The sequence below is a fragment of the Xyrauchen texanus genome, chromosome 33, assembly GCF_025860055.1.
Source record: "Xyrauchen texanus isolate HMW12.3.18 chromosome 33, RBS_HiC_50CHRs, whole genome shotgun sequence".
Taxonomy (NCBI): Eukaryota; Metazoa; Chordata; class Actinopteri; order Cypriniformes; family Catostomidae; genus Xyrauchen; species Xyrauchen texanus.
The window spans coordinates 32,786,403-32,813,957 of NC_068308.1; positions in this window are offsets into that span (position 1 = coordinate 32,786,403).

Sequence of the window (27,555 nt, forward strand, 5' to 3'; positions counted from 1 at the left end):
TTAAATGTCGGTTATGTTAGTGCGAATCTCTCCCCTGGCACACAGATTCTCTTCTCTCTCACACATAGTAGATGCACACTCTCAAATATTCGCTGCTCACTTATGAAATCTTCCTACTTTCGAAAAGTGAAAGCGTGTGTGTACTCAAAACTTGTCCTGTGCAATCTTTTATTCTATCTATTATAACACCATATTATATACCACATATACCCAAATTGTAAGGACATTGTTTGGCATTTTTAGAATGACCTAACCCTAAGGTCATATCAGTAGACCACCCTATATTCTTCATTGATTCATTGATTAATTTATTCTTGTGCATGCTAGATTATATATATATATATATATATATATATATATATATATATATATATATATATATATATATATATATATATACATACTCTGGATTTACTATTTATACAGATAAGTATGTGTTTGATTAAAATAATATATATTTTTTATTATTCTATAAAGTACTGAAAACATTTCTCCCAAATTCCAAATAAAAATATTGTCATTTAGAGCATTTATTTGCAGAAAATGACAACTGGTCAAAATAACAAAAATGATTCATACCTCAAATAATGTAAAGAAAACAAAATCATATTAATTTTTTACAATACAATAATAATGTTTTAACTTAGGAAGAGTTCAGAAATCAATATTAGGTGGAATAACCCTGATTTTTAATCACAGCTTTCATGCGTCTTGGCATGCTCTCGACCAGCCTTTCACATTGCTGTTGGGTAAATTTAAGCCACTCCTGCAACAAAAATTAAATGGGGTTTTCAATGGGGTTCAGGTCTTGACATTGGGCTGGCTATGACAGGGTCTTGATCCGGTGGTCTTTCATCCACACCTTGATTGACCTGGCTGTTTGGCATGGAGCATTGTCCTGCTGGAAAAACCAATGATAAGATTGGTGAACATTGTCAGAGCAGAATAAGCAAGTTTTCATCCAGGATAACCTTGTATGTGGCTTGATTCATGCATCCTTCACAAAGACGAATCTGCCTGATACCAGCCTTGCTGAAGAACCCCCCAGATCATCCATCGAATTCATAGTGGGTGTGAGACACTGTGGCTTAAAGGCCTCTTCAGGTCTCCGTCTAACCATTAGATGACCAGGTGGAGGATTACTGATGATCAGGGTTAGGTTAAGATTAGGGTGAGGTTATTAGGAGACTATTTAGCCTGAGACAAAGCACTGGTATTAAAATGAATGGGAGAAAATCTACCCAATATGGCAAATGGAAAAAAGAAAGTCCCACCTTACCGCTAAAAGAGCCAATCCCTTTTTAGATACGGACATTGCCTGTCAACTTGAAAATATGCATGCGCATTAGCTGGACCAGCCTGAAAAATTTAGTTTTTTAGCATGATCTGAGCAAAAGAAGCACAATTTATGATACCATTGTTCTCAGATTTTACGATAAGGTTATATCTGTAGGTAGAGCTCCAAAAAGGGGCGGGAGCTCCAAACCACCTGCAAAAATATAGGTAACCCCTAACCTAACCCTTTTTCTAACCCCAACCCTGACGCTCCCTTTTGGAATTGGCGCAACCCCCTTTTGGTGTAACCCTATCAACTTCTGGAGTAACCTCACCTTGTTTTGGAGATTTCACCACCATTTGGAGATCTCCGTTCTGCAGATATACAGTACCTACTTGAAATATACAGCTGATTTGAAATATGTTCTTTGATCGTAATCTTGACCAACCATTTTAGAGATTTGCCTTGACTGATTTGCCTGGAAAGGGACTTTGCTAATGCTTCTGCAGAAGAATTTAAGGGATAGTTCCATGTTGTTCTAAACCCATCTGACATTCTGTCTTCTGTTGAATAGAAAAGGAGATGCATGCTTCTTTGTTCCATATTTTACAATGGAAGTGAATGTGACTGAGGCTTACATTCTACCTAACATCTCATAGTATAACTTAATAACATTTTAATCATGGCTTGGTGGGTTATGAGTTTTAATATCAACTCATTTAGAATTCTTTGTTTTTGATTTATGTTTTGCACTATTTTGCATGTCAACTAACACTGGTTACCATTATTTTAGACATTCATCTCTCTGAATGGGGAGAATCTGAGCTAGGAATCTGTGTGATAGGTCATTGGACACCTTCTAATTATTGCATGGCCTCCACTACCTCCACTGCCCCCTCTATGAGGATGGGTTGCTGTTGCTTTATAAATGGTTTATTCAGCAGGAAGAGAGCACACTAGGCAGTTTAACACAGAACAATCACCCATGTGTCCTGTTACAGCCCAGGTTAAGAGACACACATATGTGCCCAGGACTGAGGCCTGAGTGTCATGTGCTTATCCTGGGAGGGGTTGTGTCTCTCAGTTCTGAAGATGGTGATGACATGTATTGACTCATGCAAAGTGAAAATCGCTTTGGTGCTTAGCGCTGCAGTCATTCCATTTGGACTGGAACTCAACATGTGTGTTTTTCTATTGAGGACAGGGTTAGACTGACCATAGGGAGAACCAGGACTTTTCCCGGTGTGCCGGCTGCGATGGGGCCGGCACACCGGGAATGGGGCCGAACGGCCGAAACCTCCCATCAACAACTTTTGGGCAACTTTTTGGGCAACATTTGGGCACCTACCACCCTACCACCCATTCCCCCAGCTCAACAACTTTTGGGCCAGTTTTTATTTCAAACCCAGGGCTGATTTATCTTCCCAGTCTGTCTCTGGCTGAGGAAGAGGGAAAGAATGTGTGTCTGACATTTTCCTCATACATAAAAAAACAGTTACATTTTTGCAAGATGTTGTTCTTACAGTACAAACCTATATTACAAAGTGCACAATTCTAGTGAGTTAATTGCATTTATTTTTTGAGTTGTTCCTTAGATAGCATGGATTTAGCTGCTTAAAGGAATAGTTCCACTAAAAATTTTAATTGTTTACTCATGTTGTACCCAACCCATATGCTGTTATTGTGTGCTGCCTTATTTTACAAGGAAAATCGGAAAGAATCTTTATTCAGCTCTTTATAGCGACCAACTGTCAAGCTTTAAAAATGACAGAAAGGCACTTAAAAAAAAAAAGAAGTACAGCATGAAAAGATTTTATAATCTGGTCACTAGGTGGCTTGTTGGTGAATTGAACACAAGAGGCGCTACCACAACAATGACTTTTACACAAATCATAAGTAAAATGACAGATTATCAGTTCATAAATACAAACATTTTTCTCTGTTCCTCACACAATGCTATTTTATGACATAAAAATGGTGTTACTGTAGCACATTACTTGGCACATCACTAAGGTGATACATAAAAAATTCTGCACTACATAACTAACTACATTTAGAAGATTTTAAAAGCACAGTCTAATTGAGTGTTAACTTAACTGATAGAGTATTGCACTTGCGATGCAAAGATTCAGGGTATGATTCCAGAAGAGCATGTAAGCCAAAAGTGTCAGCAAATGTGTTTTGCATCTGGCATTTCATTTCATTTCACTATCAGATAGGCTTAGGTTTAAGGTTCAGGGTATTACGGTAGAGTTTGTGGATTTAAAACTTGATAGCGCATCAACCTTAGAAACCTAACATGTTTGGTAAAGCATTTCAACTCGCATTTGCCTAAACTATGGTCTGATCTATTGCCTGCTATTTTATTGTTTTAAAAGGCTTGGAATATAGTGCATGAGTACTGTTCTTTTAATGGTTCTTAGATAGATTAAATACAAAATTTACAAAATTACACAGCATATTTATTTATTAATGTATTTTGACAGCTATAGTCACTGAAATGTCTATGTATGGAAAACAGCAGTGTGAACATTCTTCAAAAAAACCACAGGAAAATAAAATAATAGCATACAGGTTTAGAACGATATAAAGTGAGTAAATAATGACAGAATTGTAATTTTAGGGTGAACGTTTCCTTAAACTATCAGCTTTTTCATCGCTTTCAGTGGCCAGTAGTTCATGACATTCTCAGCTCACCGTACCTCCCTTCCTGTTGCTCTCTCAGCCATAGGATCAGACTTTCTCAATGTGAGCCTCCCCAACCAGAGCCCCTCTCTATTATCCCACCGCGGTTTTCTCCTTGATGTCTGTGCCTTTACTAAAATAACACTGCATGAATTCCCTGTTAGGGAACCCATCCAACAGAACACAAAAGGGAACATCTACACTAAATAATAATCCACAATTTTTTTTGACATGAATGTTTGATCAATGTATTCTCTTTTCTTATGAACTCAACTGTAAAAAAAAGATACAGATGTACAGAAAAGTTTTTTAATGGTGCATTCTAAAAGGTGGTCTAATATTGCAACCATCAGTTTTCTCTGTCAACAAAGTAAGCTGAGATTCAAAAGGGTGTTGTTCCAAATCAGTAATGATGTAATTGTTGTGAAATTTGTAATTTCTGCACCAAGTGTCAATCTCACCACATTGGTTGAACCAATATTCCAGTGTCTGGCTGGTCAGGATGCTCTAACAAAAAAACAATTGTTTGAGACACTTTTCCGGGAAAACAGTCTGCACAAATGGCTTACTTTTACTTGTCTCTGCATATTAAGTTAGGAGAGGAGAAGTATTTTAACACTGGGCTCACTCTGCTCAGCCTTGCCGGTGCTATGGAGGGCCTGGTTACAATCAGGTTACACTGGTCAAGCTGCATGTTTCGTGCTGTAGATTCAAAAGATCCATCTCATCAGAGTAATTTGTTTGGGAATCGGACTACACCTTTCACACTGTATGCTTCTGATTTTGATTCAAAAGCGTTGTTGCAGTGCCGCTGAAGTGCTAGAAACACTTTCCGAGTATTTTAGCACAGTGCTGTATCTGCATTGGTGGAAGAATGCACATTCAATAATGTACAATGTAACTGAAAGTCATTGAAATTATCAAAATGGAACCAGTTCTGACTAAGAGGCAGTTATCGGTTCCCAACCACACCTTGAAAGTGTCAGGCTAGGATGAGTGTTTAGAATGGCACATTATTGGCACTTTTCCACTGCAAGTTACGGTTCGACTCACCTCAACTCTACTCGCTTTACTTTTCTGGGTTTCTTTTACTGCAGTTTCGTGCCATCTCAACGTGGGTGGGATTATAGGCTGATCATCATAGTTGCGCCGCCTCTACTGCCGTGACATCATCTTAAACACGACATAAACTGACCAAAACAATAACATGACCGCTAGCTGTTAGCTACTAGCTCATTGTGCTACATAAAGCAGTTGTTGCATGGTGTTTTTACACAAGTGTAACAGTTAAATTGGCCTTGTTGTTTTAAAAGCAAGCTTCCAGTAGCTGGTCAACTAAATAAAGTGAAGCTTGCAAGCAGAGTATAGAGTTAATTTAACAAAACATACCATCCTCCATCGTGGATCAACGCCAGTCCAGGGCACGCTCCCTCCCATTGTTCGCCGGTTTAGATAAACTTCATTTGGTCGAACCACTTCCAATTTTCCTTGATGGTTCTGTAGTCACTTTTATGTTTTTTTTTCTTTTCCCTACACTGTTGGTAGGTCCGGTGGTAGCTGTGTGCGGCCAACAGCTGATCCACTTCCTGAGAGACTTTTCCATTTCACTCATCGCTAACAAGTGCACCTCGTTTATTGACCATGGCGTGGTTTTGCGCACAGCCAATTTTTTCACAATTTGAAAGTCGCGTGAACAAATGATACTGTTATCGCTGTTGCTAACTTTAAAACTAGCGGGTTGATGTCGCGTGTCAGAAATCCAGTGACGCTGGTAGTGACGATTCTCCCTGACCAATCACTGATCTGCAGGATTTTGACATCACATTTAGTATCGGCTACGCTTGCTTGGAACCTCGACCGATGTGGTACTAACAAATTTATCAGGTACCAAGTACTATCCACAGTGGAAAACCCCCAAAAAACAAGCAGAGTTGAGCTGAGTCGAGTTGTACCGTGCAGTGGAAAAGCCCCATATGTCTGGCACACAAAAACTTTAGAAGAGACTCAATGATTCATATTCTATTGGATCATCAAAAAACTATTTTCATAGATAATTAATAAGCGGTTCAGATTTGAAGTGCCACATGCAAAATAGATTTTGAATGTATGACTAAACAGCTGTGCTTTTATTTTGAATCATTGCTTACTGACACAAACACTTTGAGACCTGAAAGTGGCTGGTATTTTAGGGGATCAGATAGATTGAGAGAGAGAGAGAGAGAGAGAGAGAGAGAGAGAACCTGACTCTTGATCACTCAAATGAGTGGCATAGCAAACTCAGGTTTCCATGCTGCAGAGGGTTTGATGGCTGTTTATTGAAGCGAGGTGAGGTAGGTCTGTTCTCTCTACATTCCTGTTTGTTACTGGGCCATACAACCCATAATCTCCTCTTCCATCAGCCTTTACACAGAACATACGTAATGCATGAAGTCTAGAAATGCTGACAGGGAGGAAGTGATGCTATTTACTATCTAAACACAATCAGAATTCAGGGACATAAGATCAGGAAAGGGCTCACTCAAGTCTCTAGATATTTGGGGAGGGTCTATGTTTACCCTTCCTCTTTAACTCCATCAAGAGTGTCACTCACAGAAGACTTAACATCCTGCTTTGTTAAACCAGTGCCCTCTCTTTCTCTAAACTATAATGCTGTTACAAAATATAGAGAGCTGCCTATCTTGGTTTACTTCATCCTAAGGCTTGATGTGCTCCTGACACAAAGGCTGTTCTAAAAGGTAGTTCATATCCTCCATAGCAACTGGGCAAATTTGTTGCTTAGAAAGCCTGGCTGGAGTAACTCAGCACACCTTGGATACTATCTCGTGACTCCAGGGGTGGTAGTCAGCACCTTTATTCACTGAGCTACCAAGGCCCCCCTGCTCTGTTTATTTTTATGCTTATTAGAATATTGTGTAGTCGTCAAAGCATCGCATCTCTATTGAAATCAATTGCAAGTCGAGTCTCTTAGCTCAATTAATAGAAGAGAATCCAGGTGTCTTGAGACATGATAATGGTTTGACACCCTGCTTACACAAAATGCGGTGTAACTGTCAAAGACATCCATCTAGTGCATGTATAAATGGAGTTGAAAAACAGCACAGATGGATGCAAGAACTCTTTTGGTGTGAACATCACCATTGTAATGCATTCATAAGCAAATCACATTATAATCAATAAAGCTGTCTATACTGGAAGCGTTCAATGCGGTGTGTAATGTAGAAAGTAAATGAATGCCCTGTTCAATTGATGACATGCAACCGGAGCAACTGACTACTGGACCAGGCACTTTATTTTCCCGTACGTCTAAAATAAAATTATTTGAATTACCTGATAACATACGTTTTAATCGTTTTGTCATGAATTTAGTTTTTTACTCTGACTGCTACATTAAAGCCAGCTCATGAGGTTTCTGGTCTCTGGTCTACCAATTAAATAATATTTTGCTTCTAACCAAATTTATATGCAGTTTTAACAACAATAACATTAAAATAATTAAGTAGGAAACAGGTTATTTTCCCATTAAACTGTTCCTGAAGTCTACTCGAGCTCACAGCTGATTGGTCCGTGCACATCATTTAGACACTTAGACGCATTCCTCAAACCGTTGCGGCAGACAGGGTGTTATGGTGTTCCAAGATTGTTAGGATGCTACCTTAGGAGGTAGCTGCCTATGTAGGCAGTGAGACAGCTCACTAGGGTTTGGTGCAGAGCTTAGATGTGCATTAATTCAGACTATTTCCACATCAATTATGACGTTTTTTTACTAACTATAAGATCTCGATTTCATGGAGCTTGTCCTAAATATGTGTAATTCTTATTTATATAATGCAGAATAGCACCTTTGTATCAGTGACTGGGCTGGAGTTGTCACACACTGTAACAAAGTCTACGTTCATTAATAGTACATGCATCCACTCTTTGTCACTGTTGCCAAGAGTCACCATCACATCTGAACAGTTGAGTAACTGAGCCATTAAATCTGATTGGCCAATAGCAGCCCCCCTACTGAGCCATAGATAGCTGGAATATAATACTTCCTTTAGAAAAAGAAAATGGAACATGTGGACACTTAACCCACATTTAAAAATGTATGAATTTCATTGCATTAGATAAAAGTTTAACATTGGAAATTTTATCAGCACGTTTTGGGGATTTGATATTTTGTGGATTTGCTTAAGGTATTATGCCTGTGTGAGATTAATGTTCTGCAAAACCTTAAATGCATTGAGTATATAGCAGTTCAGGTTCTGGATCATGTGCAATTTATATAATTATATACTTGACTGCCTCATTCTAAGCATCAGTGATTCTCCTAAAATATTTGCCAATGGGTGGTCTCTTTAATGGGATAAAGAAAGCTGAAGAAAAGCCTCTTACAGTGTGGAGAGTTCATTATCCTAACTAAGGTTTGTGTATAAGAAAGCCCATTTGCAATCTCTGTAGCTTAATATTAGGGTTACATTTTTTCCATGTTCCAAGCATTCAGCAGCGAGGTTATCAGTGGCATGCAACGTGGTCATTATTTGTGCTGCTAATTTGGCTCCTAGACTAAAAGAGGCCTCTAAGTAAAGACCATCAAGGAGTGTTAATGTTTGTAATGGTTTCACATTCTTCTCTGTAGGTCTGCTGGAAAATCCTTGGAGGTACTAAGTATGGTACAATATTTGATTACATAGTGGAACTACACAGGCGCCAATGATCAGATTAGGTTAAAATACAGGGCAATGGGATGGCAGATAAAACTTTGCAAGGCGCATTAGTGATTTTGAAAAGTGCCAGTCCAAATAACATCTGGTCTAAACATACAGCTGGGTGAAGTGTAAATAATGAATATCATAACTGTTTTAAGATGAAATGTTATAGCATTTGTCATGGGCAATAGAACGGCAGCAAAATACACCATATCCGAACTGAAATCACTTGTTGTGTACCTTGCATGTGTAACCGAGCAATGGCGAATGGTCACACTTAATTCCAAACTACGCCACTGGGGACTATTGCCCACGGAACTAATTTTAACCCTTTGCAGCAACACAAGTTCAACAGCCAATAATGAGAACAGAGACGTGACCTTCAAGTACAAAATAGGTTTTATTAATGCCCATCAATAACAAATAACCGACATTAAACAATCTGACTTTAATTTAATGTTAAAATCTAAATTTAGAATACCTAGGCCATGTGCAAAGCACTAAAAAAAATAAAGTCACAACCCACCCCTTAATTAATAAAGGCAAACCAAACCTGTGGGAAGAAGAGATAGTAAAGGGTCACTGGACCACAGACCCACAATCATAAACAAACCACACGTGCACTAATATCTAAGTCACAAACAAAATTGCTTTAGCGTGGTGCACAGTGCAAGCCACTCTACACTCTTATCTCAATATTCACACAGTCAAAGAAACCTCATGCCACCATGCAGTGAAGAAAGGGGGAAGACCCAGATGACCCCAAAGGACAGACACTCCACACAGGCTGGCTCCTGAAACAGAAAAAGAAAATAAATCAAACACTCCCCTTTAAATGATCACAAAATATACCTCAGCAGTTGGCTTCACTTTAACTCAGGTTAAGACATTCACTTAATCTGATTACAGAAGACATTATTCCTAATACAAACCCAACAAAATGAAATGGAATAGAAAATGAAAAACTAAACAAAATTCAAAAATATACAATAAGCAAAACTGCAGGGCCTAGACATCAAATGTCCATATATACTGTACTCACAGAAACATAATGAAGCAGACTCTCGTCACTTTGCACGTTGACATCAACACATCACGGGCATCGCAAGTTTTTAAAATACCCAATCCTCTGCTGTAATCCGAAGGAGAAAATGTAAACAACTCTGCATGCTACTTTGCTAATAGGCTGAACACAGCATCCTCTGACGTTATTTACGTTAGTCACATTAACAGCTCATGCACACACTCAAGCACACACTTTTGCACCAAAGAATTACGTCCCTTGATATGGCAATTCAGGTCACAACACCGGAAGGAAAGGGAGGAGTCAGGGAGTTTCACATACTACCAAACCTTGGGCTATTTATAGGGAAAAACAAATACATTTGCCCCACCCTATATTTCACAATATCCTGCCGGCATGTGAGGCAGGTACGCTAACGAGGAGGTTAAAGGCTACAGCCTCTATAGTCAGTCTTTAATGCACCTCTTGAGGCCAAGGGAGTGAGGTTTACACATACCGCACAGCTATCACATACCAGCTGGCTCCCGTTACACATGGTTAGCGCGCATAATACGAGATATGATACACATTTCTCTATTTTTGTCTTTTCTTAGGTGTGTGAAATGTAAATATCGGTCCTTATCAGGTCTAAGGGTGTGACATAACTATGAGATCTAGGGACATGTCCAACATGATCACACAGGAAGTCGGCATTTTGTTTCCGAGAGTTCCAATATTCTAGGTTCAGCTATATTATGCCGATTCACTGACAAACGCCATCTCTCATCAGACATTTTTGCATCAGCTCCAGCATGTTTACCATCCCTTGTGGTGCTGCATTTTTGCATTTCCCTCCCTAACATTACATTTTTACTCCACTGATGGTTAGGGTTAGGTTTGGGGTTAGGGTAGTTTATAAAATATGCATTCCTCATCACTGAAAAACAGCCTCTACAGCTGGAAACAACTTGCATCACAACTTGCTTTTGGTACCACTTCTTGGACAATATACCAGGAAAATGGAGCTCAAACATGTCTATACGACCAACAACACTTACCATTTTGGCAACTAGGGAAGTGTTTTGTGTTTCGGGAAGCACAGACCGAATTTAGCTAAAGAAAATGTAATCTATTGTTTCTAATTTCACTGTCAGATCAGTCTGGCATGGCAGAGGTATGACTAATTAACACATAATTTTTTACATGACTAGCTTTCTAGCTCCATTGATCACTTTTTATATGATTGTATTGTTTTATCTATGTTCTTCTCAAATCTCATTGCAGGCCCTGCATTCCAGCTAGGTCTGGTTGCCATGCAACCTTGATAACGTACTATGTGACCAGTTTGTTCTTCTTTATCATCTTTTCTTGCAGAAATAGTTTATGGGCATGTTAATATGTTTTTGTTTATTAGGTGCATCTTAGCCAATCAACTTGGATGGATGAATGTTTCATTGTCAACATGTGTAGAGGAGGCCTCACAACTTATGATACCTACTTGAGTTCTAGAATTTGTTATGATAATAATAGTTATGTCTCAAAAATTACTCTTGTCACATAGTATGATTAATAACATGTTTGGAGCAGTTTCCTGTTTTCAGTAATAAATAATTATAGAAAATCTGTTAAGAAAACTAATTTAGCATATGCCTATAAATCCTAATATTTCTGTATTTGAAGTTAGTTTAGTTGATTTCAACTTCTGATCTTGGTTCATATTGGTCTCTTTATTGGGTTAACCCTTGTGCTGTGCTTACATTTTTTACCTAATTTGGTGTTCCTGGTCAAAAATGACCGGCCTATTAAAAATTGCTTATACATCTCTCGTTATGCTATATTATCACCAAATATTGGATTATAACTTTTTGTCAACTTGTTTTCTTTAAATTAGCACAGGTTTTGTATTTCTTTTTGGAGCTTATTGATCGAAGGCCTCTCTGACCTGAGATTATGCACCTCTGTTTTTATGTGACAAAACATTGTTTGTGGATAATTTTGGCAATATTAAATAAAATATGCAAACATTATGTACTATTTAGCACACAAGTGTGCTTTAATTATGAACAAGGAATATATTTTTTTAAATGCTTTTATAAATGACTCAAAGTCAAACTTGTGGTGTTCCCAGTCAAAAAGCGTTGTATTACCCAACAATACTAATCTGCTAAAATATCAATACTAAAATATCAAAAGTAACAATCAGTATCTGGTGTGGCAACCAGCTGCATTAAGTATTGCAGTGCATCTCCTCCTCATGGACTGCATCAGATTTGCCAGTTCTTGCTGTGAGATGTTACCCCAATCTTCCACCAAGGCACTTGCAATTTCCCAGACATTTCTGGGAGGAATGACTCTAGCCCTCAGCCTCCGATCCAACAGGAGCCAGACGTGCTCAATGGGATTGAGATCTGCACACAGTGATGAGATTGCCTGCAATGAAAACAAGCTCAGTCTTATGATGCTGTGACACACCGCCCTAGACCATGACGGACCCTCCACCTCCAAATCAATCCTGCTCCAGAGTACAGGCCTCGGTGTAATGCTCATTGCTTCGACGATAAACGCAAGTCTGACCATCATCCCTGGTGAGACAAAACCCACACTCGTCAGTGAAGAGCACTTTTTGCCAGTCCTGTCTGGTCCAGCGAAGGTGTGTTTGAGCCCAAAGGCAATGTTGTTGCTGGTGATGTCTTGTAAGAACCTGCCTTACAACAGGCCTACAAGCCCTCATTCCAGCCTCTTTCAGCCTATTGCGGACAGTCTGAGCACTGATGTGCTTTCCTGGTATAACTCTGCATTTGTTGTTGCCATCCTGTACCTTTTGCGCAGGTGTGATATTCAGATGTACCAATCCTGTGCAGGTTTTGTTACATATGGTCTGCCACTGTGAGGACAATCAGCTGTCCTTCCTGTCTCCCTGTAGCAATGTCTTGCCCTGGCCACATCTGCAGTCCTTGTGCCTCCATGCATGTTGGCATATTTACGCAGATGTGCAGGGACCCTGAGCATCTTTCTTTTGGTGTTTTTCAGAGTCAGTAGAAAGGTCTCTTTAGTGTCCTAATTTTTATAACTGTGACATTAATTGTGTACCGTCTGTAAGCTGTGTCTTAACGGCTGTTCCACAGGTGCATGTTCATTAATTGTTTATGGTTCATTGAACAAGCATGGAAAACATTATTTAAACCATTTACGATAAAGATCTGTAAAGTTATTGGGATTTTTACAAAATCATCTTTACAATGCAGTGTCCTGAAAAAGGGACGTTTCTTTTTTTGTTGAGTTTAGATCTTTATCACACTAAGAAATACAAAAAGATTGTTTTGGATAACAGACAGAAAACATCATACAGACAGAGAGGATGATACAGAGAGATAAAGAAATGGGAAAGAGAGATGCCTATCAAGCACAAACAGAAAGAAAGAGACTTCATAAACAGCCACACATGTCTGACAGCACACTCGGGCTGGAGTCAGAGAGCCAAATTTCCTGCCTGCTGTGTATGAATACAGGGCTCTGTTCGCTGTCCCAGTCATCACATTCCTTCAGAGCCACACGGCCCAGCAGAGGAGATGGCAGCAGCCATGGAACCCAGCCAGAATCTGGCTTACAATACATCCAGTTTGCACACCACACCCAGGCCTGACAACAATCCTTCATGCTCCCAAAATGCCAAAGCTCATTGTGTGTCGGTTTTTCTCAGATGTAGGTGTGAAGAACATTGTTGTCCTGCGGGATCACTTCTTAGCTAAACACTCATTTTGAGATTAAACTAGCATGGTGAATGATAATTCTACTAGACACTATGTTGAAAAAACTAATTCATAGCTAAAATCAAGTCTTGATGATTCATGCTATGATAAGTGTTTTACTGGATTTCCAGTATGCCACTATTTTAAGTGTTTAAGAAAATGCCACTAGAAGTCAGACAGCCAATAAACAATGGGCACATGCATTGACGCTGGGGGCTATTTAAATGATATTGCACATTGCAGAAGGCCAAGTTACTTTTGGTGTTAAAAAGTCTGATTCTATAAGATTCAGATTCTGGCCTCAAAAAGTATTTTGACAACTAAGCCACGTGAGTATGAAATTGTATGAAAGTATGAATGCAGTTAAATTAGATTAAAAATATGAGGTCAAGTGGTATTTATTCTGAAGACATATGGCACAAGTACACATCATGCAAAAAAAAAAAAATCTTTCTTTGTCTGGCCTAGAATGTTGTAATACTTACTCTCTGTGCACTCATGGAAGGACTCGTCTTCTTATGTTTTCCTGAATGTTATTTGTGTCTCAGATTGGACTTCAGACAAGTGTTTTCTACGAGTGCTGTTTATACTGAAAAAGAGACTTTCCTTGTTTGATTCCTGACTGTTATTTCTTGATTTTCATAGAACATTCACTCAGCTACTTCAAAGTTATATTTTGGAACTACTATGTTTATTCCTACCTGCATTGATACAGTTATGCATTTTGGGCAAAGAGTGTAAAGAGAGAGTTTATACCAAGCCTGAGTATGCATTTCTGAGTTTCATAACTAATTTGAGATTTTCGTTATCCCTGCTTCTGAAGAAATTTGATTCTTACCTGTGGTACTTCCCTGTCCTGAGTTCTGTCCTAATCCAAGGAGATGTTGATGATACTAGCCAGTGAATACTTGCCTGTGATGAGTTTTGGTTTGTCTTCACCCACTGGTTCCTGAAATTAACTTGAAGGCTGTTATGGATGAACGCTGAGTTGACTTGAGCATCTCCTGTGGACATGCCTATGTTAAACTTATGAACCATTCTAAAGACTGTATCCTGTTTGCCCAGTTGTCCTGCATTCTTTGAATAAAGCTACCGCACCTGGAATCATATCTAATCTCCTCTCTATAGCATCATTACAGCCTGATAGTATTTTGCCATCTGCAAGTGCCTTAAATTTAGTCCCCTAGTATATTTGCCATAGTTGCCTTGTGGATCTTCTGCTCTGTCACCCGCTAAATCCAGTATTACTTGGAGTTCCCAGACATTTCTGGGAGGAATGGCCCAAGCCCTCACCCTCCGATCCAACAGGTATCGGACGTGCTCAATGGGAATGAGATCTGTGCTCATCGCTGACATTTCTGTCTTGCAGGAAACCACTCACAGAACGAGCAGTATGGCTGGTGGCATTGTCATGCATGAGGATCATGTCAGGATAAGCCTGCTGTAAGGGTACCACATGAGGTAGGATGATGTCTTCCCTGTAATGCACAGTGTTGAAATTCCCTGCAATGACAAGATCAGTCCAATGATGCTGTAACATCGCCCCAGACCATGACGGACCCTCCACCTCCAAGTCGATCCCGCTCCAGAGTAGAGGACTTGTGTAATGCTCATTCCTATGACGATAAACACGAGTCCGACCATCAACCCTGGTGAGACAAAACCGCGACTCGTCAGTGAAGAGCACTTTTTGCCAGACCTGTCTGGTCCAGCGAGGTATGGAGTTTTAGGTATGCAGACATACCCTGTTGTACTTTCCTGGTGTACACTTGAAAAGAGCCACCTGACTCACGGCTCTCTCCCATTTTTATTTATTTTACGTTCACAGTTTTGAATATGTTGTCTTCTCAGCATCCAGTGGATGCACACTTCAGGATCTTGCCGGATGTACAGCAGTGTGGTCATCTGGCTATTTTTTGCCTGCTCTATCATGAACGCTGAGGATTCGGCCACCCTACTTTATTGGCATAATGCTTTTTACAAAAATCAAAGTTACTTTCTACAGCCAATTTATGGAGGGTTTAAAGGCAGAAATATGAAGCGTATAATTTCATAAAATCACTTACATTAAATCTTCTGTTCTTCTTGTGTATTATTTGAGCTGTAAAGTTGTTTAAATCATAATTTTAACAATAATTTTAGAGTTTGTTGACATTGCTTGGTCAAGGCAGCGAAGTTGTAAAATTGGCTATATCTTTAGACAGATAAGGTTGGTAAGTGATTTTATCGCACTTAAATCATGTTAACACACTTAGTATTTACGTCTTGTAGCCATACATTTGAAACAGTGAGTATTTTAACATTTACAGATTGGCCTCCATTCACTCCCACTGTCAGCACCTCACTAGTACGTTACATTACATTTATGCATTTGGCAGACACTTTTATCCAAAGCGACTTACAGAGCCCTTATTACAGGGACAATCCCCCCGGAGCAACCTGGAATTAAGTGCCTTACTCAAGGACACACTGGTGGTGGCTGTGGGGATCCAACCAGTGACCTTCTGATTACCAGTTTACCAGTTATGTGGTTTAGACCACTACACCACCACCACTAGAACCCAGATTTTTTTTTTCTTTTTTAAAGAAAAGGAGGGCATTTCATATACATTTTTGTGTTAATCAAAATTATGCCACAATGCTGTCGATTGAGTTTAATTTGTATTGAATCAGGAATATTCATTTCAATTCAGAGTGGAAGAAATCTGATTGGTTGTGTTGCTTTAATTACTCACTTAAATCCATTGAGTCATGCATGGTTGTTTCTTCATGCACTAGTGGATAAAGTGCTAAAACAGAAAAAAAGTAGGGTGTGTCGATTCTGTGGTAAATTCATTCTAAAGTCCTTTTAAAATGAAGAAGAGTTATCCTATTTTGGAGGTACACTGTTTCCAGGATATCAAGACAATCTGATTTTAAGGATTTAGGAAAGATACCCTCTTTGGTCAGTTAGTGTTACTACAGCTTTTTGATTCCATCTGGCAGGCTGGATGATCAACTCCTTGTGTTTTTTTTCTTGGAGCACAGCCAGCTATGGAAGAAGTGAGTCATCCAGTTAAATTCTATACACAAACAAACATAAATACACATAAACAGAGAGAGAGGATGAGGAGAGAGACATGATATAAATCTAAGCTAAATTATCTCAATATGTTTAGACTAATATTAAACACTTAAATCCAGAAATACAGTACTAATACTAGATGCAACATGAGCATATTACAAATGTAATATATGACAACTGTTTATTGTTTTAATCATTATCATAAATTACGAATGAGTCACATTTGTCAGCAAATAAATAATTTCAGTTTGTAATGCCGCAATAAATAAGTACAAATACATGATGCAAGTGGTTGATTTCCAGATTCACCCCATTTATTAGCTTTCAGGAATGATAAAATATCACTCAGTTTCTGAAAAATAAAATGAGGTGTATATTGTAACTTCATTATGTAGGATGTTAGTCACTCATATTGTTATGTAATGTATCTAAGCACAGTGCGTCCCATTAGCAGGTCTTGTACTGACTAAGCGACAGACAGTTGTAGGCGTTTTCTCTCTTGAGCAGGACTGGTGGGTTAGTGTGGCTGTGGAATGGGTGTGGATTCTTTTCCCAAATGAACAATCTCTGAGCACACAGAAATGGTTTGCAGAGAAGTGTGTGTCCTTGTTAATGTGACTCATTTTGTCCACATTTTTTGGGAATGAGCTTTTGAAATATCTTTATTATAACTCACATGGAAAGAACCAAAAGTAATTTAGTCTGTGTTTGAATCACAGACTTATATAAAAAAAAAGACTATGCTAGAGAACATTTTTTTATTTTTTTTATTTTGTGTTGGTCAACAACATGCATTATCTTTATGTACACATCGGAAACAAGATAAGACCATTGATCTTGAAATACTTTGTTGATGTTTTATACAAAAGTACTTAAGCGATAGTCCACCCAAAATGTTTTTTTCTGTCATTATTTACTCACCCTCATGTTGTTCCAAATCAATGTGTCTGTCTGTCTACTGCAGAATGCAAAAGAGATATTTTAAAGATTGTCGTGATCACTGATTTTCATGCAATAGCGGTTGATAGGAACTCACTTCAAAGCTTAAAAAGCACCAAAAAGTGTCATAAAAGTTGTCCATACGACTTGAGCCTCATTTTTACTTATTTTGTTTATTTTTATGCATTTAGCAGACACTTTTATCTAAAGCGACTTACAGTAAATTCAAGGTATACATTTTATAATTTCTTCTGAATGGAACGCATCCATATGTCATGTGTAGCCTACGTTACAGGGTAGCCAAAGCAGTGCAAACCTCTTTTACAATAAAACAGTCACTGGCTTTACTCACCTATAGAGATGCGCTAACATGAGGTAACCCACACTGGATGCGTGCCAGCACAAAGCGATAAAGTTGTGAATGTCTCATGCAAATACGGGACGCTTTAGCATTTTGATCACTTCGAAACTAAACAGGAGTCCCCTTCAAGTGTCTCGCATTCTCGGTTGTCAACCCTCGCAGCAACAAACATTGCATATGCCACCTCTCCCATTTATTAAGCCATTGTTTGTGACGAATGTGTTAATATATGGATACTGCCCTCATGAAAATAATAAATAATGGCAAAACATACATTGCTAAACTGTCACACATGGTATGACATCTAATGTGGGCATGCTAGTAAATGGTACTGCAGAAGAAAAAAAAAACAGATCTGGCCACAGTCAGTCTAAAAAAAATCAGATTTCAGAAAAAAGAAAATCTTATTTTCCCTGCAGTGTGACTAAAGCCTAGACCCATATAGTTATATATACACTCATATACAGGAACACCAGGGGAAAGTGTTGCCAAACTGTGTGGTCAGTGACTGACTTCAGCTGCAGCCTGCACAATGAATCATGCTCTGATGCTATGATGACTTGAACATCCATCCACACACAGGCATGTGTGAATTTCGAGAAAAAAGTCGAAATACAATCTTGAGAATAAACTCATTAAATATCGAGATTAAAGTCATTATAATGCGAGATTAAACTCGTTAAATTTCGAGAAAAAAGTCGAAATATAATCTTGAGAATAAACTCATTTGAGTTTAATCTCAATATTTAATGAGTTTATTCTCAAGATTGTATTTCGACTTTTTTCTCGAAATTTAACGAGTTTAATGTCGCATTATAATGACTTTATTCTCGAGATGGTTTTATTTTTTTATTATTGCTTGGCCCTAATCCTCTTCCGTACACTGGAAAGGTGTTTTACTTCACCGAAAATGTTTTAAATGCTCTAATACTGCACACTTTGGAAAAGGATGACATTAGGAAACAAAACTGATTTGCCAGCCAAAAACAAGATTCTGCACGCTTTTTAGGTTACTAATCCAGGGTTCCCTTGGGTCCTTAAAAAGTCTTAAAATGTCTTAAATTCAGTTTTCTAAAATGTAAGGTCATAAAATGACATAACGGTGATGGCCTTAATGTGATAATTCGATTTTAAAAGTCTAAGATTCCATTTAATAAATGTATCATTTGCGTGCACTGTGGGCTTAAAAGTGAAAAAAAAAAGTTTCAGTGAAGCAAAGACATTTCAAAATAAGAGTCCCTGGTGTATTTCGGGCTTGTTTATTGTTAAAATTCCTGCATTATGCACCATAAAAAAATCTTTGGTTGCACAATAATCTAAGAACATTTTTGAACAATTGCAATATATCGATTTTTAAAACTATAGGCATAAGTCTTAATTTTATTGTCTTATTAGTTTATTGTCATTTTGCACACATCACACATGGTAGAAACTGAGCAGTGAAATTTGTAATAGGCACATTACTCTGTTATCTGTTGCCTTTCAACACATTGTTATGTCAGCAAAATGGACTTACGGTATTATTTTTATTTGCTAAGGTCTTAAAAATGGTTTAAAAGGTCTTAAATTACATTTTAAAATTTCTGCAGCAACTCTGTAATCGAAAATAAGCCAATTTGTAACACTGTCAATTGAGCATGTTTACATGCACACCTACATGCTGAACAGTTTACATGAAATAATTTGTTTTTAAAATGTTGTCGTCAAACCGTGAAGAGACATGCACTCAACACGTGCGCATATAGGATAAGCCGGTGAGAACATCGGTAAAGCTGCTTACATGCCATGCAAAATTGGTTGAATGTGCAAGAATCCACCCGCTTCGACCAGTTTATTCTTACGCCATTTATGACCATCTATGAACGCCGTTTATTGCATTTATATGACCGTGCACATTGTCAGCTTATTAATGGGTGTAAGAACGTGCATGAAAACACACTCAATGTTAACTCCTTTGTACAAAAGGTGAGATTCACTTGCTTCCATGAATGCACATAACATGTTCTTTGGAACATTTTCAAATCATGCTGGATAACACGGATCATCAGATTTTGAACAAAATTGTGCTGTCAAGAGGGAAAATAATGCAAAATAGAAGCATTTTCAGAACTAGAACTAGACTTAGACCCCAATATAATCTATGGGGGAAAGGCAGATGTTCAACATGTTGTTACCAAATGTTCTGGGACACTGATATCGACCCCATTCTGCCAAATCTCTAACAAGGGCCATATCCTATCAGAAATGGTTTTGTCAATTCAAATGCATTTATAAATGTATAAACTGTATGAGACCAGAAAGCTTCTCTTGTGAACTCTGAATAGGCTAACCCAGTTAGAATACAGTCATCAATTGTCTAGAAAAATTAAGTTTTGGATTAAACATGCAACATTTTGGCCAAAATCAAATCCAGAAAACAAAAAGTCTGTATTTCCATATGTCTGTGGATCAGTTCTGTCAAAAAAGGGGTTCAGTCTTGCTTTATTTGTGGGGTGACATTTTTCTAGACTCCTCACCCTTTTATCAATATTCTCCCTCTGTCTGTGCATCTAAAATGCCATCTGTCTCTGTTCGAGTAGCTGCTAACAAGACCTGCTATATCTGTTCTGTATTGTCCAGTAGAGAACAGAGCTGTTCATTCAGACAGGGGGAGGACAGAAATTTGGGAAAGAGGGTTGGTTTGTGAAAACAGATGTTTGTTTCACCACTCTGGCCTGATACCGCTTTCTCTGAGGTGATTTAACAATGAATGATGAGTGCGTGAGAACACTGAATGGCAATTGAGACAGGGGACAATTGTAACAGGGGATAATTAAAACACTAAATTTCTCCCTTTGTAAACAAGCTAGATGGATGTAATCAATAGATTTCTGTTTCTGTCTGAGAACAATCTAAAGTAACAGTCAGTATCTGGTGTGGCAACCAGCTGTATTAAGTACTGCAGTGCATCTACCCCTCATGGACAGCGCAAGATTTGCCAGATCTTGCTGTGAAATGTCACCCCACTCATCCACCAAGGCACTTGCAAGTTCCCGGACATTTCAGGGGGGAGTGACCTAGCCCTCACCCTCCGATCCAACAGGTCCCTGACGTGCTCCATGTGATTGAGATCTGGGCTCTTCGCTGGCCATGGCAGAACACTGACATTCCTGTCTTGCAGGAAATCACACACAGAACGAGCAGTATGGCTGGTGGCATTGTCATGCTAGAGGGTAATGTCAGGATGAGTCTGCAGGAAGGGTACCACATGAGGGAGGAGGATGTAATCCCTGTAATGCACAGTGATGAGATTGCCTGCAATGACAACAAACTCAGTGTGATGATGCTGTGACACACCACCCCAGACCATGACGGACCCTCCACCTCCAAGTCGATCCCGCTCCAGAGTACAGGCCTCATGTAACGCTCATCCCTTCGACGATAAATGCAAGTCCGACCATCAACCCTGGTGAGACAAAACTGCGACTCGTCAGTGAAGAGCACTTTTTGCCAGTCCTGTCTGGTCCATCAAAGGTAGTTTTATGCCCATAGGTTGACATTGTTGCATGTGATGTCTGGTAAGGACCTGGCTTACAACAGGCCTACAAGCCCTCAGTACAGCCTCTCTCAGCCTATTGTAGACAGTCTGAGCACTGATGGAGGAATTGTGCATTCCTGGTGTAACTCGGGCAGTTGTTGTTGCCATCCTGTACTTGTCCCACAGGTGTGATATTCGGATGTACCGATCCTGTGCAGGTGTTGTTACATGTGGTCTGCCACTGCGAGGATGCTCAACTGTCCTTCCTGTCTCCCTGTAGCAATGTCTTGCCTTGGCCACATCTGCAGTCCTCATGCCTCCACGCAGCATGCCTAAGGCACGTTCACGCAGATGAGCAGGGACCCTGGGCATCTTTCTTTCAGTGTTTTTCAGAGTCAGTAGAAAGGTCACGTTAGTGTTCTAAGTTTTTATAACTGTGACCTTAATTGTCTACCGTCTGTAAGCTGTTAGTGTCTTAATGACCGTTCCACAGGTGCATGTTCATTCATTTTTTTATGGTCCATTGCACAATCATGGAAAACATTGTTTAAAGATCTGTAAAGTTATTTGTTTTTTCCAAATTTTATTTAAAATACAATGTCCTGAAAAAAGGAAGTTTCTTTTTTTGCTGAGTTGATATTGCTGTAGGTCTTTGATCCAGTGAAGATTAGGGATAATTTGGGGGCCCGTCACCCACATGGCTTTAGATTATAGTGTGTGGATGGACAGAATCCCAACAGCTGAGAATGCAGAGCTATGCGAATGTGAACCTTAGGAGAACGTGACGAGAGCTGAGAGGCCATACTACACACCTCTCCTATGTTAGGAAACATGTCATCTGACTGCCAACCAGGTCCACTAATGTCAGTGTAACAATTTACTATAGAATGAAAATAACTTGCTTGAAATTAAGATGGACTTTTTGGGGGGATTTTTTATTTTATTTAAAAATGTTTTGAAAATGAGTAGTTCTGTTTAATTCAGACATACCAACATGATCACACAGGAACTTGACATGTTTTAACCAAAAGTTCTGAGATTGACCCATTCTGCCAAATTACTAACAAAAGACATTTTATTGACGATTCAAATGCGTTTACTTTTCCTTCTGGTGCTACTGATGCGGTGTTGCTGGAACAATCTCCAAGACATGATTTTTTGAACCAGGAAACAAGGAAGTACTCATGTTCACATAAACAATAAGGAGCATGATTCAGAGAGTGCATTTTTAAAAAGTTTACTATACTGACACTTAGGTTTAGGGTTGGGATTAGGGTTAAGGGGTATGGGTAATACATTTTGCACTCTTCTTCTATTGTATTACATAATTTACAAATAAAAATACAACTCGTATGTGGCAACACCTTATAGGAATTTCACCCAGAAACTGGAGTTCAACAGCACATTCAGCTTTGGCCACTGGGGACAGTGGTTTGAATTTCAGTAAGCACAGACCGATTTTACCTGAGAAATGTTTGACCTGATGTTGCTAAATTCATAGTGGGTTCTTTTTTTAGTGTTCTTTTGAACACTATCTGTCATATATTGTTCACTGAATAACTGTAGCAGTTACATGACTGGAGACTGAACGACTGACATCAGTAATGTCACAGAATGAGTTATAAAAATGTCCTCTCTTGTCATTCATTCTCTCTTTTTTCTTCAACATTGCCATCTCTCAGTTTTGGTTTCTCCCGTTTCTCTCTCTGTGTGTGGTTGATGCTCTTGTTCTAGCTCTGTTCTTGGAACGAAACTGCTGCGGTGAGCTTCAAGTTGTTAGTTTCTGTTAATTTTCCATGTGCCCATCACGAGTCAGGCCAGGCCTCCCACGATGTAGATCCCTCACTGGGATGACCGAGCAACAGACCTCTCTTAACCTCTGGTCTATGGCTGCCTGGGATAGCAGGGACGTAATTATGACCATATTTTAATGACCTGACGAAATTCAGAGGAGTTCCCGCCTTTAGAAAAAGCTGCAGTCTCCACTCCATCTATGGAGATGAGAGTGCCCGTGAGAGACATGTCTGTGGGGTCATTAGTGGATTGGCCCTGTATGGAATACTGTATTGTAGGTGTCCTTTATACTGTATTGCCAACTCTCCTACTCTCCATCCCATATTACTACTTAGAAAGTCCTGTCCATGCCATGAAACTGTATCACTTTGATGGATACTGCAATAATACATTAATATATAATAAATTTTATCTCCAATAATGCACTCATGTGCACAGTAGCCACATACCTAGCACATAATCAGGGGCTTTAATAAGGTCTTATAGTAAACATGAAATCAAAATTGACCCTAATTACTTCCAATTTACATCTGCTCAGTTTTATTGTGAATGAATAATTAGTGCACATTCCAAAGATAAAGGTGAGGTTGTCATTCTACCTCAAATATATCCTGCATTCTGGAGAAGAAAGACAGACATAACGTTTGGAACAAAATGAGGAACAACTTCACTGGGTGAAGTTTTTCCTCTGTTTTTGATTCTCGTAATTCTGCATGCACTGTGAAGACAGTAGAGTCGACACACACACAGACAAAGATTCAGAGAGCTCATTGTAGGATGATGGTATGATATCTATTTTTGCAGTAGGGTGGTGAGTGGGCCAAACAATATGACTGGCCTATAATTCTTTTGCCACATTGTTGGTTGAAGCTGTTGTCAGGGGTCAATTACGGGCTGTTTTAATTTAATTCCCACAAAGTGGGTTCAATTGCACACTGAACCAGAACCATAAACAGGGCATTTCCAAAACTCTTACCATCAGCTTTAAATCATCTTTATCACGGGTCTCAGTATGTTTGAGTAACGTGTGGTGGTAAAGTTCATTTGAGGTTTCAAAGTGCTAGCACCACAGTGAGATATTCTGCAGTGAGCTCATTGAGGCATGACAGCCAAGTGTAAGGGCACTGCAGCAGCGGGGGACATGAGGGACACGTACCTCACAATCTTTAAAAAGGTGATTTGGTCCCCCACACTTTTTCAAGCTAAACCCATATTGAGTCCAAATAGTGGATTTGAATACAGTATTCTTTGTGTTTTGTTACTGTGGACTGATTAAGCGACCATACAGCCAATCACAGCTGAGTTTCATGAGCTGAAACAACCCTTATGTAATAGGCCGTCAGTCATTTCTACAAAGTTGCTTTCAACAATGATCATTTATGTGTTATTATCAGCACTGATGTTGATCTAAATTAATAATCTAGACATGAGGAACAGACAAACAAGAGTTATTTATCAGCAACTCTCTTAACCTAGTGATTTGTTTTGTCCCACATAGGTGCAGGGTCCGCTTTGTGATAGTCCATATATATAAATATAAATTTTATTTGGCATAAGTTTATGCCAGATGCCCTTCCTGATGCAACCCCCAGTGGCTGGGGGACTCTCACTCACATGGGGCAATTTAGAGTCTCTAATTCACTTAACCTTTTGTTTATGGACTTGCGGGGGGAACCGGAGCACCTGTAGGAAAAACACAGGGAGAAATAAACTCCACATATTTGAGCCGGGATTCATACCCAGGACCTTTTTGCTGTGAGACGACAGTGCTAACCACTGAGCCACACCAACCGTTGTACTTCATGAAATGGAGTTTATACCAGCACCTGAGTCTTAACTGTAAGTTGTAAGTAAGGTCTTGACCACATAACGGTTACATATCACTTCTCCAAATTATTTAAGTTATTTCAAAGAGCCCTACAGGCTACCACAACATAATATCCCATTAAAACAAAGACATTGGTTGAAGTAAATCGGCTAAGTACGTCAAACTTTGTCTAAAATTTCCTACATTTAATTCAAGTTCGGTTAAAAAGAGCCCTTGTGCTCCCTCGTCTCCTCTCCACTTTCGCTTACACACACACACACACACACACACACACACACACACACACACACACACACACACACACACACACACACACACACACACACACACACACGTTGGTCTACCTATATTATGAGGACTTTCCATAGACATAATGACTTTTATACTGTACAAACTATAGATTCTATCCTCTAAACCTAACACAACCCCTAAACCTAACCCTCACAGAAAACATTCTGCATTTTTACATTTTCAATAAAACATTGTTTAGTATGATTTTTAAGCGATTTGAATTATGGGGACACTAGAAATGTCCTCATAAATCACATTTATAGCATAATAACCTTGTAATTACCAGTTTGTAACTTACAAAATTGTCCTCGTAAATCACAAAAACACACACACACACACACACACACACACACACACACACACCGCACACACACACACACACACACACACACACACACACAAAAACTCAACCATGTTACTCCAATGCTGAAAAGCAGCGCATCCCACATTGCTAGTTCTAAAGTGACGTTTTTGAAAATGTATAGAAGAAATGTATTTTTCCTACAAAAATCTAATACCTAGAGATCTTAATTTTCATGGAACCTTTTTTCAAACCCCTCACTATTTCAAGGGCCAAAATAAATCAAATTAAACATAAGAGATAATTCTCAGCCTCTGTTCAGCACAGGGATGTCTCATGAAGAGTTTTATCTTAAACTGCCTTCTGTCTCTAAACTCTAAAATGCCTTGACACATAGACTTATATTTGTAAGTTCATTACTGTATGCATAATTTGTGTTTGTTTCTACAAACTGATAGATGAGTCAAAGCTATAATATTTAGTTATTGGCAGCTTGTCACGGATGCTGTGATTATAGCTTAATTTGTATTTAACTTCGAACATTTATATAAATACACTGTATATTAATGCACATTTAGCAGTCAGCATGGGGCAAGGTGTTTTTAGTGTACATATTTTAAACTTCTCTATGCACAGCATATGCTGTTGTGATGATTTGGTATGACCATTTTAAAAGAGGAAACATCAAGCACAATTAAAATTAAACTTTTTTTTACCGGAAAATAATGAAGTACGTAGATTGAAACTTGAGCGGAGACTTCATGGTTTATGGTGCATTCTGGGCTACTGTTGATGGGAGTTTTGGATCTTTAACAGAGGAATGATGTTTCACAATGGATACTGGCCCTAAAAACAACCAAAACGAATGCTGCTTTTATTTCAGACAACAGGCTTGAGAGAGAGAGACTTTCTGACGTGCAACTTGATCTCCTATCAGAAAAAGGTATTATGACCGGGAAGCTTTCATTGTTTTTTTTCACCTTTTTATCCACAGAGATGCATTGAAAAAACTTAAATAAGATAAAAGATATATAGTTTGAATTTGTTGGAAAAATATTATATTTATGCATATTTTTTACTGTATCTTATGCTATAAGAGTGGCCTGCAAGCTACACATTACACATAAAAACTAAATGAAAACCTAAGCAGTAGAAAAATCTATAAGTTATGGATGGTTGTCCTGTTTCTTTAATACCAAAGACTTTGTATGTGGCCTTTGGTGGCTGCTCTGGTAACACCCATGGTATCCACGGCACACAGGGCTAGGTGGGTTTCACCACATATAAATACACCCACTGAACAAGGCCTAAATTCAATGTGCAACCTCCCTGTCTCATGTCTCAGTGTGTGTGTGGTTAGCAGTATGATTTGTTATCTACAATATATAATGTGTGTAGGTGTGTTAGTTATGGGTATCAGTGTTGATTTGACTATGGTGTGTGTATATTTATAGTAGTGAAGAAACACAAACCAACGTGTCTGTAAAACTATTTCATTTGACGATGTAATTCTTAGCTCAGTTTATATAAAATGGACAGAGGGAACAACTTTGAGCAGAGGCCAATATTGTGAAATGGCAGAAAATCTTAACGCACCTAAAATAAACTATGCTTAAAGTCAAATCGAGATGTAATACAGATACACACACAGAGTCCGATAGCTGGTGTGGCACTGTGGTAAAAGATTGGGGTAAGTAACTCATGTGTTAAAGGTTCGAGCCCTAAGCCCCAAACTCTATGGACCGGGGGCACTATATCGCAAAATACTGTAAGTTAACGCTTAAAACGTTAAAGTCCCCAGATACACAAGTCATTCATATGGGGTATCATTTGAAAGCTGAGAATCTGAACGTTTTATAGAGTACCATACATTTTGCATTTATGTTACATAAAATAATAAAATAAGGGCTGAAAACATCCATGTCGCAAAAACCCACCACCAAGAAGTAATGTGATAGAAATATGCAATAGCGATATGATAAGTGTGGGTGAGAAGCAGATCAATATTTAAGTCCATTTTTACAATTAATTCTCCTCCCTGCACAGTAGGTGGTGA